This window comes from Nycticebus coucang, chromosome 22 (assembly GCF_027406575.1).
Source record: "Nycticebus coucang isolate mNycCou1 chromosome 22, mNycCou1.pri, whole genome shotgun sequence".
NCBI lineage: Eukaryota > Metazoa > Chordata > Mammalia > Primates > Lorisidae > Nycticebus > Nycticebus coucang.
The window spans coordinates 33,730,159-33,745,465 of record NC_069801.1 but is presented as its reverse complement, the minus strand read 5'-3'; the positions used below and the strand labels follow the sequence as shown (position 1 = coordinate 33,745,465).

The 15,307-nt window shown below is 44.4% G+C and overlaps 1 pseudogene; it reads right to left on the bottom strand.

Annotated features, from left to right (window-relative positions):
• Positions 1 to 292: 292 nt before the first annotated feature.
• On the bottom strand, positions 293 to 2,654 carry LOC128574496 (60S ribosomal protein L7-like 1; annotated as a pseudogene).
• Positions 2,655 to 15,307: the final 12,653 nt, after the last annotated feature.

Sequence of the window (15,307 nt, the reverse complement as noted above, 5' to 3'; positions counted from 1 at the left end):
TCACTGACATCAAACCCCAGGATACCAGATCTGACAAAGCAGGACTCCTTTCTCCACGGTGTGTGCTAACTTCAGAGCTGGTGGTAGCCAAAGTGAAAAACACTGGGATGTTCCTTGAAACTGGACTGTGATGAGGTTCCTGCCATGAGCATAACTTACTGCATTTTCCATGACCCTTCCCTTTGTTTTTGAAGACAGAGCAGAAAATAATCTTCTCTGAAGATACTTGGTAACAGTTTGAAAACTCAGGAACACATGCTCCCAGTGCACCGTGCTTTCAGATATTCTGGATCTAGTTCAGCTGGTAGATGAGCTGACTGATGCGTTCACACCAATAGCCTGGTGAGCCCATCTTCTTGAGGAAGCCCACTATATTCTTGGTAGCATGATGGGCCACTGAGAGTTGGAAAGGATGTAAGAACTGGAAATACTTCCCTGGGAAGGCAATTTCATGAGTGAGGTCTTCCAAGCAAATGACACCAAATCTCACCAGGTGCTCTTCAATCACTGTGTTATCTGTTAGAGGGATGGTCTTTCTTTCTTTTCTTTTCTTTCTTTCTTTCTTTTTTTTTTTTTTGTATGTGTGTGTAACAAAGAGATTTTGTTTAGGAAGAACAAATAGAAAGTTTAGAGGACTTCCAAAGAGAGTTGGAAGTGGGTATCTCTCATGGAAGAGAAAAGGTGAGAGAGACCCAGTGGGATTGTCTTATTCTTCACTTTGACTTGTCCACATTTCATTCTTTTCTTTTTTTTCTATTTTCTTTTCTTTCTTTCTTTTTTTTTTTGAGAGAGTCTTAAGCTGTTGCACTGGGTGGAGTGCCATGGTGTCATAGCTCACAGCAACCTCCAACTCCTGGGCTCAAGTGATCCTTTTGCCTCAATTTTTCTTTTTCTTTCTATTTTTTTTTGTTGTTCAGACAGAGTCTCACTTTGTCGCCCTGGGTAGAGTGCCGTGGTGTCACAGCTCACAGCAACCTCAAACTCTTGGGCTCAAGTGATTCTCTTGCCTCAGCTTCCCAAGTAGCTAGAACTACAGTTGCCTGCCGTAATGCCCGGCTATTTTTTGTTACAGTTGTCGTTCAGCTGGCCAGAGCCGGGTTCGAAACTGCCACCCTCTGTGTATGTGACTGGCACCATAACTACTGTGCTATGAGTGCCTAATTTTTCTATTTTTAGTAGAGATGGGGTCTCACTCTTGCTCAGGCTGGTCTTAAACTCATGACCTCAAGGTATCCACCCGCCTCAGTGTCCCAGAGTGCTAGGATTGCAGGCATGAGCCATGGCGCCCGGTTGACTTGTCCACATTTCAAGACGAGTTCCTGGACAGACTTGAGATTTGGAAATCTCCCAGGTCACATAAGTCTCCACTATATGCAACATTTTCAGGCTCTGAGGGGTGACTAACAAAGACACCACTGAAATTTTTCTTTAGGCGGTCTTGTGATGGTCTTTTGCTCCAGTAAACTCACCCCATTAATCCTTTGGATGTGTACAACAAAGACCAAGGAATGTTTATACAGCAATTCTAAGGCATGAGGTTTCACTTCCAGTAATCTGAGATGTACCCTGGCCCATTGCTGTGTTATGGGGCGAGATAAGGACCACTGACTCAAATTAGAATTTCAAAAAGGACTCTTTTATTAACCAGGGCTGTCTCAGCAAAGTCTAAAGCAGACTAAGTGAGAGAACATTGAAGGGCTGAAGTTGGGGTTTTTCTAATCTGAAAGTTGGCAAAGGGCCAAACACCAAACAGGTGGGCTGAAAGTTAGCAATTAGAAGTAAAAAGATAGTTGGCAAAAGAAGCAAAAAGCGAGCTCAGGGTCATGATGACTCCTTTATAGAAGCGAGCTGTTTAGCCAACAGGTAACACAAAGGGCAGTTAGATAACAATAAGGTAACATAGTGCAGATCTAGCAACTAATGGATAAGTAAAACAATTTGTCATGGGCAGTGCCTGTGGCTCAAGGAGTAGGGCGCTGGTCCCATATGTCGGAGGTGGTGGGTTCAAACCTAGTCCTGGCCAAAAACCAAAAGAAAAAAAAAAAAAACAAAACGATTTGTCACAACACTTAGCTTGTTAACTTTCATTGTAACAGTACTTGGCCCCCTTTCTTTTTTTAATTTTTTTATTGTTGCAGTTTGGCCAGGGTTGGGTTTGAACCCACCACCCTCAGTATATGGGGCCAGCACCCCACTCACTGAGCCACAGGCACCACCCAGTACTTGGCCCTTTTTTTTTTTTTTTTGGCCCTTTTTTTTATCTTGTCCTGTTCCGGCCTGATCCGGACCGATCTAAGAGTAATGGTGCCAGTTATCATTTCAGAGTTAGGGTATTCTCATCTTTTTGTCCTTTCATTTTTTATCCTACACAGCCCCCTGGTGCATGTCAGTGGCAGGCAGTATCTATCTTATGGGGTTGATGGGGCAGTTGGCACCCGTGAGGCTGCTGGAACCCATCTCAGCTGTTGCCAGAAATCATGTAGAAATTATTGCAGTTCTTTGAATCTGAGCTCTTTTCCTTTCCTCTGCTCCTTATTTGCCAAGAGTTGCCTGCTTTGGATGGGTGGCTTTGGGGCCTGATAAGCCTTCCTCTTTCTTCAAGAGATTTTTGGGAACAAAGGGATCTTTTTCCTTACCTCTTGCTCCACCATCTTTCTACTACTCGGTACCTTCTTCTTAAAAGTTCTTAGGCTTCCTAGCCGGGCATTGTGGCGGGCGCCTGTAGTCCCAGCTACTCGAGAGGCTGAGGCAAGAGAATCGCTTAAGCCCCGGAGTTGGAGATTGCTGTGAGCTGTGTGAGGCCACGGCACTCTACCGAGGGCCATAAAGTGAGACTCTGTCTCTACAAAAAAATAAAGTTCTTAGGCTTCCTGTTTTTTGCTGTGAGCTTGAGTGAGTCAGCCCTCTCTTATCTCTTCTCAAGAGTTTCCACAGTTGCCTTCACTGCCTGGGAACTTCTCTTGCCAGTTTTGTCTCAAAGTAAAATTGTATCTCCCCAACTCTCACTGACCTTTCATTGTGTTATTGAGGACCAGGCAGGGAAACAAGCTATTCTAGATATTTCAAGCAGGAAGCAATGTAAATACATTGCTTCCTGCTTGAAATATCTAGAATAGATACATTTTTTTTTATTGTTGGGGATTCATTGAGGGTACAATAAGCCAGGTTACACTGATTGCAATTGTTAGGTAAAGTCCCTCTTGCAATCAACTCTTTCTTTCTTTCTTTTTTTTTTTTTGTAGAGACAGAGTCTCATTGTACCGCCCTCGGGTAGAGTGCCGTGGCGTCACACGGCTCACAGCAACCTCTAATTCTTGGGCTTAACGCGATTCTCTTGCCTCAGCTTCCCGAGTAGCTGGGACTACAGGCGCCCACCACACGCCTGGCTATTTTTTTGTTGTAGTTTGGCCAGGGCTGGGTTTGAACCCGCCACCCTCGGTATATGGGGCCAGTGCCCTACTCACTAGCCACAGGCACCGCCCTATTTTTTTTTTTTTTTAAAGTTCCTTTTTTTTTTTTTATTGTTGGGGATTCATGAGGGTACAATAAGCCAGGTTACACTGATTGCATTTGTTAGGTAAAGTCCCTCTTGCAATCATGTCTTGCCCCCTTTACAACTATTTCAAGCATGAGAAGGGTTGGTTGGTTGAAAGTCAGTGGAAGTTGCTGACTGTACTACCCAACAAAAAAAAAAAAAAAAAAGAAAGTCAGTGGAAGTCATCCTTCACTCTTAGATTTCATACTAGTCTTCAAAGAGTCAGATGTGTTAGGACTTGAAATATTCACCCCTGCTTGCAAAATCAAAAGCGAGTGATTTGTGGGGAAATATTTGGCGGCCACTGCAAAACCTGTCTTCCTGCTGTTGCTCAAGGAGCCATAATATCAGGCTTCTACTTCTCTTTTACTTTCCAGATATCATCTGCATGCTGTTCTCTGGTGGGCACTAATTCAAACCATATTGATAAGGGATTTTGGAAAGTGTAGATCACAAACTTCCAATCCTTACGATTTTGGATGACACAGAAGTGGGTAAACTGCCAACAGGCAATCTGATACAGCCATCTACCAAAGGAAGAACTCAAACTTTTTTTTAAAGGGTTACCTTTTATTTTTTTTTTTGAGACAGTCTCACTATGTTGCCCTCAATAGAGCACTAGGTCGTCACAGCTCACAGCAACTTCAAACTCTTGGGCTTAAGAGATTCTCTTGCCTCAGCCTCCTGAGCAGCTGGGACTACAGGTGCCTGCCACAGTGCCCGGCTATTTTTTGTTGCAGTTGTTTAACTGGCTTAGGCCGGGTTCGAACCTGCCACCCTTGGTGCATGTGGCTGGCTCTGTAACCACTGTGCTACAGTTGCTGAGCCAAAGGGTTATCTTTTAATCACAGGATAAGTGCAGTCAAGAGAGTCTCAAAGCAACAAAGACAATTTTGGGAGATTGACTCACAGCAATTCACCCAGAGGCCTGTGTGATCTTCAGGCTGTATGTGGCAGCTACCCCCAGTTCTCTCCCCCATGCCCTCCAAACTCTTTACTATTTTACATTCTTCAGCTCCTGGCCTGGACTTGCATGTCTTAGAGGGCTTCCCTTAGGCTGAAAAGCCGTCCTTGACTGCTGAAAAGCCAGAAGTGCCTGGAAATACAGGAACTCCTAGTGGCAGCCCTTCACTGATTAGTGCCAGGATATTAAGATACTCTAGTTTTCTTGCCCCAGTTGGAACAACTCTGAAAGGTTACTATAATAATCTACAGGGGATATCTGTGGGCCTGGGCCAAAGCGATTCTCTGTGGGACTTTCCCCGATATTGCACTCTTGCTTGGCCTCCTTCTATTTCTACTCCTACTTCTTCTTCTTTTCTTTTTTTTTGTAGAGACAGAGTCTCACTGTACCGCCCTCGGGTAGAGTGCCGTGGTGTCACACGGCTCACAGCAACCTCTAACTCTTGGGCTTACGCGATTCTCTTGCCTCAGCCTCCTGAGCAGCTGGGACTACAGGCGCCCGCCACAACGCCCGGCTATTTTTTTGTTGCAGTTTGGCCGGGGCTGGATTCGAACCCGCCACCCACGGCATATGGGGCTGGCGCCCCACTCACTGAGCCACAGGCGCCGCCCATACTTCTCAGGATACTTTCTAATAAACCAGTTTCACATAAATTCTTTTTTTCCTTCTTTCTCTCTCTCTCTCTGTGTGTATGTGTGCATGCATGTGTGAGACAAAGTCTCACCTGTTGCCTGGCTAGAGTGCAGTGGCATCATCAGAGTTCATTGCAGCCTCAAACTCCTGGGTTCAAGTGATCCTCCTGCCTCAGCCTTTCAACCAGCTGGGATGACAGGTGTGTACAGCACTACATCTGCCAATTCTCTATTTTTTATAGAGAATAGAGAGGCTGGTATTGCTCAGGCTGGTATTGAACTCCTGGTGTGATCCTCCTGCCTTGGCCTCCCAGAGTGCTAGGATTACAGGTTTGATCCACCACAACCTGTCCTTTTCGAATTACTAAATAAGAATTTGCTGAGCGTCAACTTTGTGCCAGATCCTCTGAAGCCTCTGCTCTTGAGAACTTGCCAGTCTAAAGGAGAGATAGGGCAGTAAAAGGATAACATTGAATAAGCTGAGCATGGGAGACTAAAGGAGAATACAGGAAACAGGAATGAGCATCTAGGAAAGAAATGCTGCTTGAGATGAAGATTAGAGGACATGGAAGTTCTTCTCAGAGTCAACACATTTTTTAGAAATTTAAGTGAGATTTAAGGCAGGGTGTGGTGGCTCACGCCTGTAATCCTAGCACTCTGGGGAGGCCGAGGCAGATGGATTGCCTGAGCTCACAGGTTCAAGACCAGCCTCAGTAAGAGGGAGACCCCCCGTCTCTAAAAATAGTGGGGCGTTGTGGTGGGTGCCTGTAGTCCCAAGCTACTTGGGAGGCTGAGGCAAGAGAATCGCTTGAGCCCAAGAGTTTGAGGTTGCTGTGAGCTATGAGGCCACAGCACTCTACTGAGGGCGACAAAGTGAGATTCTGTCTCAAAACAAACAAACAAAGGCTCGGCGTCCATAGCTCAGTGGTTAGAGTGCTGGCCATATACACCGAGGCACACAGGTTCGAACCCGGCCCAGGCCTGCTAAACAACGACAGCTGCAAGAAAAAAATAGCCAGGCCTCGTGGGGAGGCAGCTACTGTAGTCCCAGCTACTTGGGAGGCTGAGGCAAGAGAATTGCTTAAGCCCCAGAGTTTCACATTGCTGTGAGCTGTGATGCCATAGTATTCGACAGAGGGCAACATAGTGAAACTCTGTCTCAAAAAAAAAAAAAAAGTGAGATTTAAAGCATTTTTTTGAGACAGAACCTCAAGCTGTCACCCTGGGTAGAGTGCTGTGGCATCACAGCTCACAGCAACCTCCAACTCCTGGGCTCAAGCAATTCTCCTGCCTCAGGCTCCCAAGTAGCTGGGACTACAGGCACCCACCACAATGCCTGGCTATTCTTTTTGTTTTGTTTTTGGTTGCAGCCGTCATTGTTGTTTGGTGGGTCCAGGCTGGATTCGAACCTCAATGCTCAGGTGTATGTTGCTGGCACCTTCACAGCCACTTGAGCCACAGCTGCTGAGCCTAATTTTTTGTTTGTTTGTTTTTTGAGAGAGAGAGTCTCACTTTGTCACCCTCGATAGACTGCCGTTGCATCACAGCTCACAGCAACCTCCAGCTCTTGGGCTTAGGCAATTCTCTTGCCTCAGCCTCCTGAGTAGGTGGGACTACAGGTGCTTGCCTCAAGGCCCAGCTATTTTTTTGTTGTTGTTGCAGTTTGGCCGGGGCCGGGGTTGAACCTACCACCCTCGGTATAAGGGGCTGACACCCTACTCACTGAGCCGCCCATGCCTGGCTATTTTTTATTGCAGTTTGGCCTGGCTATTTTTTGTTGCAGTTTGATCGGGGCTGGGTTTGAACTCACCACCCTCGGTATATAGGGCTAGCGTCCTACTCAGTGAGCCACAGGTGCTGCACGAGATTTAAACTGATTATTAGGCCATAATAAAACAATTAAAAAACAATTGGGGCACTTGGGCCTTTATTCCTCTACCCTTATAAGAATACCTAAAAAAAAAAAAACAAACCTGATACTGGTACTTGATGCCCTAAGGCAAAAGGATAAGAATGGCTCCCTAGGGCGGCGCCTGTGGCTCAAGGAGTAGGGCGCCGGTCCCATATGCCGGAGGTGGCTGGTTCAAACCCAGCCCCGGCCAAAAAAAAAGAATGACTCCCTAAGACAGTGGGGCCTTGCCTGGGAGAGCTCTTAGAAAGAGTATGTAGAGGGCTGTGCCTGTGGCTCAAAGGAGAAGGGGGCTGGCCCCATATACTGGAGGTGGGGGGTTTCAAACCCAGCCTGGCTAAAAACTGCAAAAAAAAGAGTATGTAGCTTAACAGAAAGTAGATCAGATTGAGGTAAAAGGAAGGAAAAGGGTACTGCAAAATAAATAAATAAAAATATTAGGGGCAGCGCCTGTGGCTCAACAGAGTAGGACGCCGACCCCATATGCCAGAGGTGGCGGGTTCAAACCCAGCCCCAGCCAAAAACTGCAAAAAAAAAAAAAATTATAAAAAAATAAAAAGGAGCAGCAGCTTCACTCAGGAGTGATTCATGGAATGTACTTCATCATCATGATGGAGTCAGTTATGGAGGTCAGTAGACTGCCTGCCTACTCCCCACCCTTATCATACAAAGAAGCCTGTCTGATGCTGCTCCTGTTGACATAGAACCCATGGTTAAATGGATGGGCCTCTAACGCAGGTGCAGAGGAAACTCATTCTTTTTTCTTTTTTTTCTTTTTCTTTCAGTTTTTGTGTGAAACGCGGGTTTGAACCCGCCACCTCAGGCATATGGGGCTGGCGCTCTACCCCTTTGAGCCACAGGCGCCACCCTTTTCTTTTCTTTTGAGAGGAAACTCATTCTATTTCTATTTATAGGAATATGAGTTGGCAATCAAATATCCAAAAAGAAACAAAAACAAAATGGGTTTCCTATAAAGGAATGAAACTTGTCAACATTAATGATGAATGTCTTCAGATATGTCAGAGTAAAAGCATTTTGTTAAAATTGTTAAAGCAGGGAGGTGCCTGTGGCTCAAGGAGTAGAGCGCCGGTCCCATATGCCGGAGGTGGCAGGTTCAAATCTAGCCCTGGCCAAAAACCACAAAAAAAAAAATTGTTAAAGCAAAAGATAATCAGACACTAGTTAAAGTAGTAAAGATAGATTTTTTTTTTTTTTTGGTGATTTTTTTGGCCAGGGCTGAGTTTGAACTCGCCACCTCCAGCATATGGGACCGGCGCCCTACTCCATTTTATTCAGTGCTATTGCAATAGAGGAGAGAGTTTCGGTAAAATGGAGCTCAACTTCTAACAGAGCAAAACAGCTGAGGATTCACAGCCAACAAGCAGAATGGATGGGTCAGTGGATGGAAATTTACCAAGAAGGGACATCAGGGAGAGGACGATTCTTGGTAAATGCGGCCTAATAGGATCCTTGCTAAAGGTAGGCCAAAGACTTGGATATCAAGAGTGGGGAATGGGGAACATAATCAGAAATCAATAGTGATCAGATATCAAGGATGAGGGGATTCTCACTAAAACTGACTTAGTGAGATTCTTGCTTTAAACCTGGGCAAAGCAAGCTGAGGACAGGGACAAAGGATGAGGCCTAGTTGAAAAGAGGGCTCAGAGAGGGCTTTCTAAAGTTCAAAGCAAGAGTCTCTTTCTCAGAATTCTACGCCTACCCAAACTGCCAATCAAATATGAGAGCAAAGTAAGAAACATATAGCAAACCAAATATTTAACCACACATATTTTATTTATTTATTTATTTTATTTTACTGTTTTGTTTTTTTCATTTTTTGCAGTTTTTGGCCAGGGCTGGGTTTGAACCCGCCACCTCTGGCATATGGGGCCAGCACCCTACTCCTTTGAACCACAGGCACCACCCTATTTTATTTTATTTGAGACACAGCCTCAAACTGTCACCCTGGGTAGAGTGCTGTGGCATCACAGCTCATAGCAACCTCCAACTCCTGGACTCAAGCGATTCTTCTGCCTCCACCTCTCAAGTAGCTGGGACTACAGGTGCCTGCCACACGCCCGGCTATTTTTTGGTTGCAGTGTCATTGTTGTTTGGAGGGCCTGGGCTGGATTCGAACCCACCAGCTCAGGTGTATGTGGCTGGTGCCTTAGCCGCTTGAGCCATAGGCGCCGAGTCTTATTTATTTATTTTGAAACAGAGTCTCAAGTTGTCACCCTGGTTAGAGTACTGTGGCATCACAGCTCACAGAAACCTCAAACTCTTGGGCTTAAACGATTCTCTTGCCTCAGCCTCCCAAGTAGCTGGGAGTACAGATGCCCACCACAACGCCCTGCTATTTTTTGGTTGTAGTTGTCATTGTTTTTTGGCAGGCCAAGGTTAGATTTGAACCCACAGCTCTGGTGTATGTGGCTGGCAGCCTAGCCGCTGAGCTACAGGTGCCGAGTCTAACCACACATATCCTGTGTGTAAAATCTCTCAAAGGTATATTTTAGCAAAATTAAAATGGAATCTAACAAAGAAAATCATATGAGATATAAGTAAGTAGGTAAGTAATAGAGCTATATGAAAAAAATTGGGGGGAAATCCATTAGGTATTGATGCACAGAAAGCTCCCTTTTAAGTTACAAAGTCTTAATGACATAGGAATATATTTTCATTACTATGAGTCTAATCACCCCAGTTGGTTCTACAATAAATATATATAGAAGTATAAATGGCAAATTCTGAGTTTGGGTTTTTAGTTTTTAGTCTGTCTATATACATATCACAGAAGATTTAATTGAGTCACAGAAGAAATATAAATATTACTTCTTTTTTTTTTGAGGCAGAGTCTCACTATTAGCCCTTGGTAGAGTGCCACAGCTCATAGCAACCTTAAACTCTTGAGCTTAAACAATTCTCTTACCTCAGCCTCCCAAATAGCTGGGATTATAGGTGCTCCCCACAATGCCCAGCTATTTTTTTGTTGTAGTTGTCATTGCTGTTTGTTAGGCCTGGGGTGAGTTTGAACCCACCGGGCCTGAGGTATGTGGCCGGTGCCCTAGGCACTGAGCTACAGGTGCTGAGCCACAATTTTTTTTTACAATGACTAACCAAAATTTAGAGATGGAGAGGAGAGGTAGAAAGAAGGGAAATTTTGTTAATTTATCTTTCACTGTGGAGAGATACAACTTAAAGTTGGTAAATCAATAAATAATTAGATTGATTAAAGAAATCATGATAAATATTAGGACAACAAAAAAGCAGAAATTGGTAACAGAATTGTCTCTAGAACATAAGACTTAGTATGCAATGTAAGAAGAAGACTTTACTATCTTTTATGCCTTTCTTAAAATCTAAACATTTTGGGAGGCGCCTATGGCTCAGAGAGTAGGGCGCTGGCCCCATATACCAAGGGTGGTGGGTTCAAACCCGGCCCCGGCCAATCTACAACAAAAAATAGCCGGGCATTGTGGCCGGCACCCGTAGTGCCAGCTACTCTGGTGGCTGAGGCAAGAGAATCACCTAAGCCCAGGAGTTGGAGGTTGCTGTGAGCTGTGTGATGCCATGGCACTGTACCGAGGGTGATAAAGTGAGATTCTGTCTCTACAAAAAAAAAAAAAAAACTAAACATTTTGTGTGTGCATACATGCGAGAGAGAGAGAGAGAGAGAGAGAGAGAGAGAGAGAGAGAGAGAGAGAGAGAGAGAGTGTGTGTGTATCTGGTAAAAATTTTCAAAAGTTGTCTCAATGCTACAAAAAAAGAATATTATTTTCTATTAGGAAAAAATAGATGAATGTATTTTCCTTTGTATTCTTTTTTTTTTTTTTAGATGGAGTCTCACTCTGTCACCCTGGGTAGTGTGCTGAAGCATCGTAGCTCACAAAACCTCAAAATCCTGAGTTCAAGGCTCGGCGCCCATAGCTCAGCAGCTAGGGCTCTAGCCACATAAACCGGAGCTAGCTGGTTTGAATCCAGCTCTGGCCTGCCAAACAACAATAGCTAGAACTAAAAATAGCCGGGTACTGTGTCAGGCGCCTGTAGTCCCAGCTACTTGGGAGGCTGAGGCAAGAGAATGGCTTGAGCCCAAGAGTTAGAGGTTGCTGTGAGCTGTGATGTCACAGTACTCTACTGAGGGCAACAAAGTGAGACTCTTGTCTCAAAAACAAACAAACAAAAAAACAAATGAGTTCAAGTGATCCCCTTGTCTTAGCCTCCTGACTGGTACCTGCCACAACACTCGGCTAATTTTTCTGTTTTTTTAGTAGAGATGGCATTTCACTCTTGCTCTGGCTGGCCTCAGACTCCTAAACTCAAGCAATTCACCTGCCTTAGCCTCCTAGAGTGCTAGGATTACAGGTGAGAGCCACCATGCCCAGCCTAAAAGTATTTTCTGAAAAGTTTTTAAGATAAATGGCATGTCTAATGTAACTTTTTTTGCTTTTAATATCACATTTGTAGCCCTCAATACTTAACGAATGAAGAAATCTTTTTTTTTTTTTTGAGACAGAGTCTCAAGCTGTTGCCCTGTGTAGAGTGCCGTGGTGTAACAGCTCACAGCAACCTCCAACTCTTGGGTTTAAGCGATTCTCTTGCCTCATACTCCTAAGTAGCTGGATAAGAAATCTTGCTGTTGTTTTTATCCATTGTTGCCAGCAGGAGCTGGTGTCGTTGTTGTCTTTTTTCATGGCCCAGATGATGAAAGTATATTGTTTGTTTCTTTTTCTTTGCTTTTTTCTTTCTTTCTTTTTTTTTTTTTAAGCAGACTCACTTTGTCACTCTTGGTAGAGTGCTGTGGCATCATAGTTTACAGCAACCTCAAACTTTTGGGCTCAAGTGATCCTCTTGCCTCAGCCTCCTGACTGGCTGGGACTACAGGAGCCGGCCTCAGTGCCCAGCTATTTTTACAGACAGGCTGATCTTGAACAGAGCTCAGGCTATCTGCCACCTCGGCCTCCCAGAGTGGTAGGATTATAGGAGTGAGCCACTGTGCCTTGCCCATGAGGCAACACTTTTCTTTTTTTTTTGAGATAGATCCTCAAGCTGTCGCCCTGGGTAGAGTGCCATGGCATTACAGCTCACAGCAACTTCCAACTCCTGGGCTTAAGCGATTCTCTTGCCTCAGCCTCCCAAGTAGCTGGGACTACAGGTGCCTGCCACAACGCCGGCTGTTTTTTGGTTGCAGCCGTCATTGTTGTTTGGCAGGCCTGGGCTGGATTTGAACCTGCCAGCTCAGGTGTGTGTGGCCGGCACCTTAGCTGCTTGAGCCACAGGAGCCCAGCCTTTTATTTATTTTTTTTTTTGAGGCAGAGTCTCACTCTGTTGCCTAGGCTAGAGTGATATGGCATCAGCCTAGTTCACAGTAACCTCAAACTCTTGGGCTCAAATGATCTTCCTGCCTCAGCCTCCCAAGTAGCTAGAACTACAGGTGCCTGCCACAATGCCCAGTTAATTTTTGTATTTTCAGTAGTTATGGGGTCTTGCTCTTGCAAGGCTGGTCTTGAATCCTGAGTTCAAGTAATCCTCCTGTCTCAGCCTCTCAGAGTGCCAGGATTATAAATGTGAGCCACCATGCTCAGCCTAGATTGTTTGTTTGTTTCTCAGTGCAAAAGATTTTAATATCCTTAGTCACTTTCAAATGGATGAAATTTCTACCTATTTTTATTGAAATGTTAGTAGGAGCAACTTAAAATTTTTTTTCTAAAACCCAACTATAACATATTATAAATTTTTAATCTATTAAAAGTTTTATTTCTTGAGCCAAAAATATTAATTGTATTAGTGTAGATGCCCACAAAAAAAAAAAATGAAAAAAAAAAAAAGAAAATTGAAACCTGCGTGCATCCGGGGTACTTCTTTATATTCCCATTGTTTTCTGAATTACAGCTTCTTGAGGGGACTGATATGCACCTTATTAGCTTCCTGTACTCTTTGAAGTTACCTGGAAATTCAGGCTTTGCAAGTTCTCACTTCTTCTTCTTCTTCTTCCTCTTCTCCTTCTTCTTCGTTTTTTTTTTTTTTTTTTGTAGAGATAGTTTCATTTTATTGCCCTCGGTAGAGTGCTGTGGTGTCACAGCTCACACCAACCTCCAACTCCTGGGCTTAGGTGATTCTCTTGCTTCAGCCTCTCGAGTGGATGGGACTACAGGTGCCCACCACAATGCCGGGCTATTTTTTTTGTTGCAGTTTGGCTGGGGCTGGGTTTGAACCTACCACCCTTGGTATATGGGGCCGGCGCCCTACCCACTGAGTCACAGGCACCGCCCAAGTTCTCACTTCTTATTACTTATTTAATACACTCAAGAGGCTCCTTATTAGTAACAATCTATAATTGACTTACATTGAGAGAACTTTCCTTGTCTCCCACTATATGGTTCCTCTTAGAACTAAATACAGAGGAAGTAAGAACTCTCTATATTGGTACTTCTCTACATGGATACTTTTAACCATTTAATTAAGAAATATTGGGGGGGGCAGCGCCTGTGGCTCAGTGAGTAGGGCGCCGGCCCCATATGCCGAGGGTGGCGGGTTCAAACCCAGCCCCGGCCAAACTGCAACCAAAAAATAGCCGGGCGTTGTGGCGGGCGCCTGTAGTCCCAGCTACTCGGGAGGCTGAGGCAAGAGAATCGCGTAAGCCCAGGAGTTAGAGGTTGCTGTGAGCCGTGTGAGGCCACGGCACTCTACCGAGGGCGCTACAGTGAGACTCTGTCTCTACAAAAAAAAAAAAAAAAAAAAAGAAATATTGGGGGTATCTGAGGAGACCAATGAAAGAGATGGTCTGGGAGTTGAGCTTTGTGGGATGGGTTGTATTTGCTTAAGTCGAATAAAAATGGCAAGCCTGGGCGGCACCTGTGGCTCAGTCGGTAAGGCGCCGGCCCCATATGCCGAGGGTGGCGGGTTCAAACCCAGCCCCGGCCAAACTGCAACAAAAAATAAAAATAGCCGGGCGTTGTGGCGGGCGCCTGTATTCCCAGCTACTCGGGAGGCTGAGGCAAGAGAATCGCTTAAGCCCAGGAGTTGGAGGTTGCTGTGAGCTGTGTGAGGCCACGGCACTCTACCAAGGGCCATAAAGTGAGACTCTGTCTCTACAAAAAAAAAAAAAAAAAAAAATGGCAAGCCTGTTCTAGATGGTAAAAATGATTGGGGCAAAAGGAGCAGAGGTAGAAAATTTTCAAGGAATTTTCCTTAAAGAGAGATCAGCCCTGTTAAATGGGAGAGTAAAGGAAGATAGGTTCGGGTTTTTATTTTGAATCCAAAAGCTTGAACTTTATCCTGAAGAGTAGGGAAAGAAGCATTGAAGGTTTGTTTTATGTTTCGTTTTAGGAAATATCAGTTTATTGTTTCCGAAAAATAATACATTTTCACTGTAAATAAGCAATGCAAAAAAAATACCCTCTAAATTTTGTTATTTGACAATTATGCCTCAATAAAACTGATGGAAAATTAAAAAAACAAACAAACAACTAAATCTCACCATCTAAAAATAGACAATATTAACATTTGGATAACATCATTCTAAATATCTTTCTATGCCTTCATATACTCACAATGATAAACAGGTATATAGATAATATGTATTTTAACTGATTTCATAGTATATGTGTTATTTAAAAAGTATTAAAGTTTACTTGAACGTAACAGAATTTAAATTAATTGAATTCAAGAATTCAAGTTCACCCAGCTGCTCAGGAGGCTGACGCAAGAGAATTGCCTAGCTGGGCGTTGTGGCGGACGCCTGTAGTCCCAGCTGCTCGGGAGGCTGAGGCAAGAGAATCGTAAGCCCAAGAGTTAGAGGTTGCTGTGAGCCGTGTGACGCCACGGCGCTCTACCCGAGGGCGGTACAGTGAGACTCTGTCTCTACAAAAAAAAAAAAAAAAGAGAATTGCCTAAGCCCAGGAGTTGGAGGTTGCTGTGAGCTGTGTGATACCACAGCACTCTACCGAGGGCAATAAAGTACAAAAAAAAAAAAAGAATTCAAGTTCTGTGGCAGGCACCTGTAGTCCCAGCTACTCTGGAGGCTGAGGCAAGAGAATTGCTTAAGCCCAGGAGTTGGAGGTTGCTGTGAGCTGTGATGCCACAGCACTTTACCGAGGACCATAAAGTGAGACTCTGTCTCTACAAAAAAAAAAAAAAAGAATTCAAGTTCAAGCTGGGGGTGGTGGCTCATGCTGGTAATCCTAGCACTCTGGGACGCCACGGCAAGTAGATTGAGTGAGCTCAAGAGTTTGAGATCAGGCTAAGCAAGAGTGAGACCCAGTCTTTAAAAA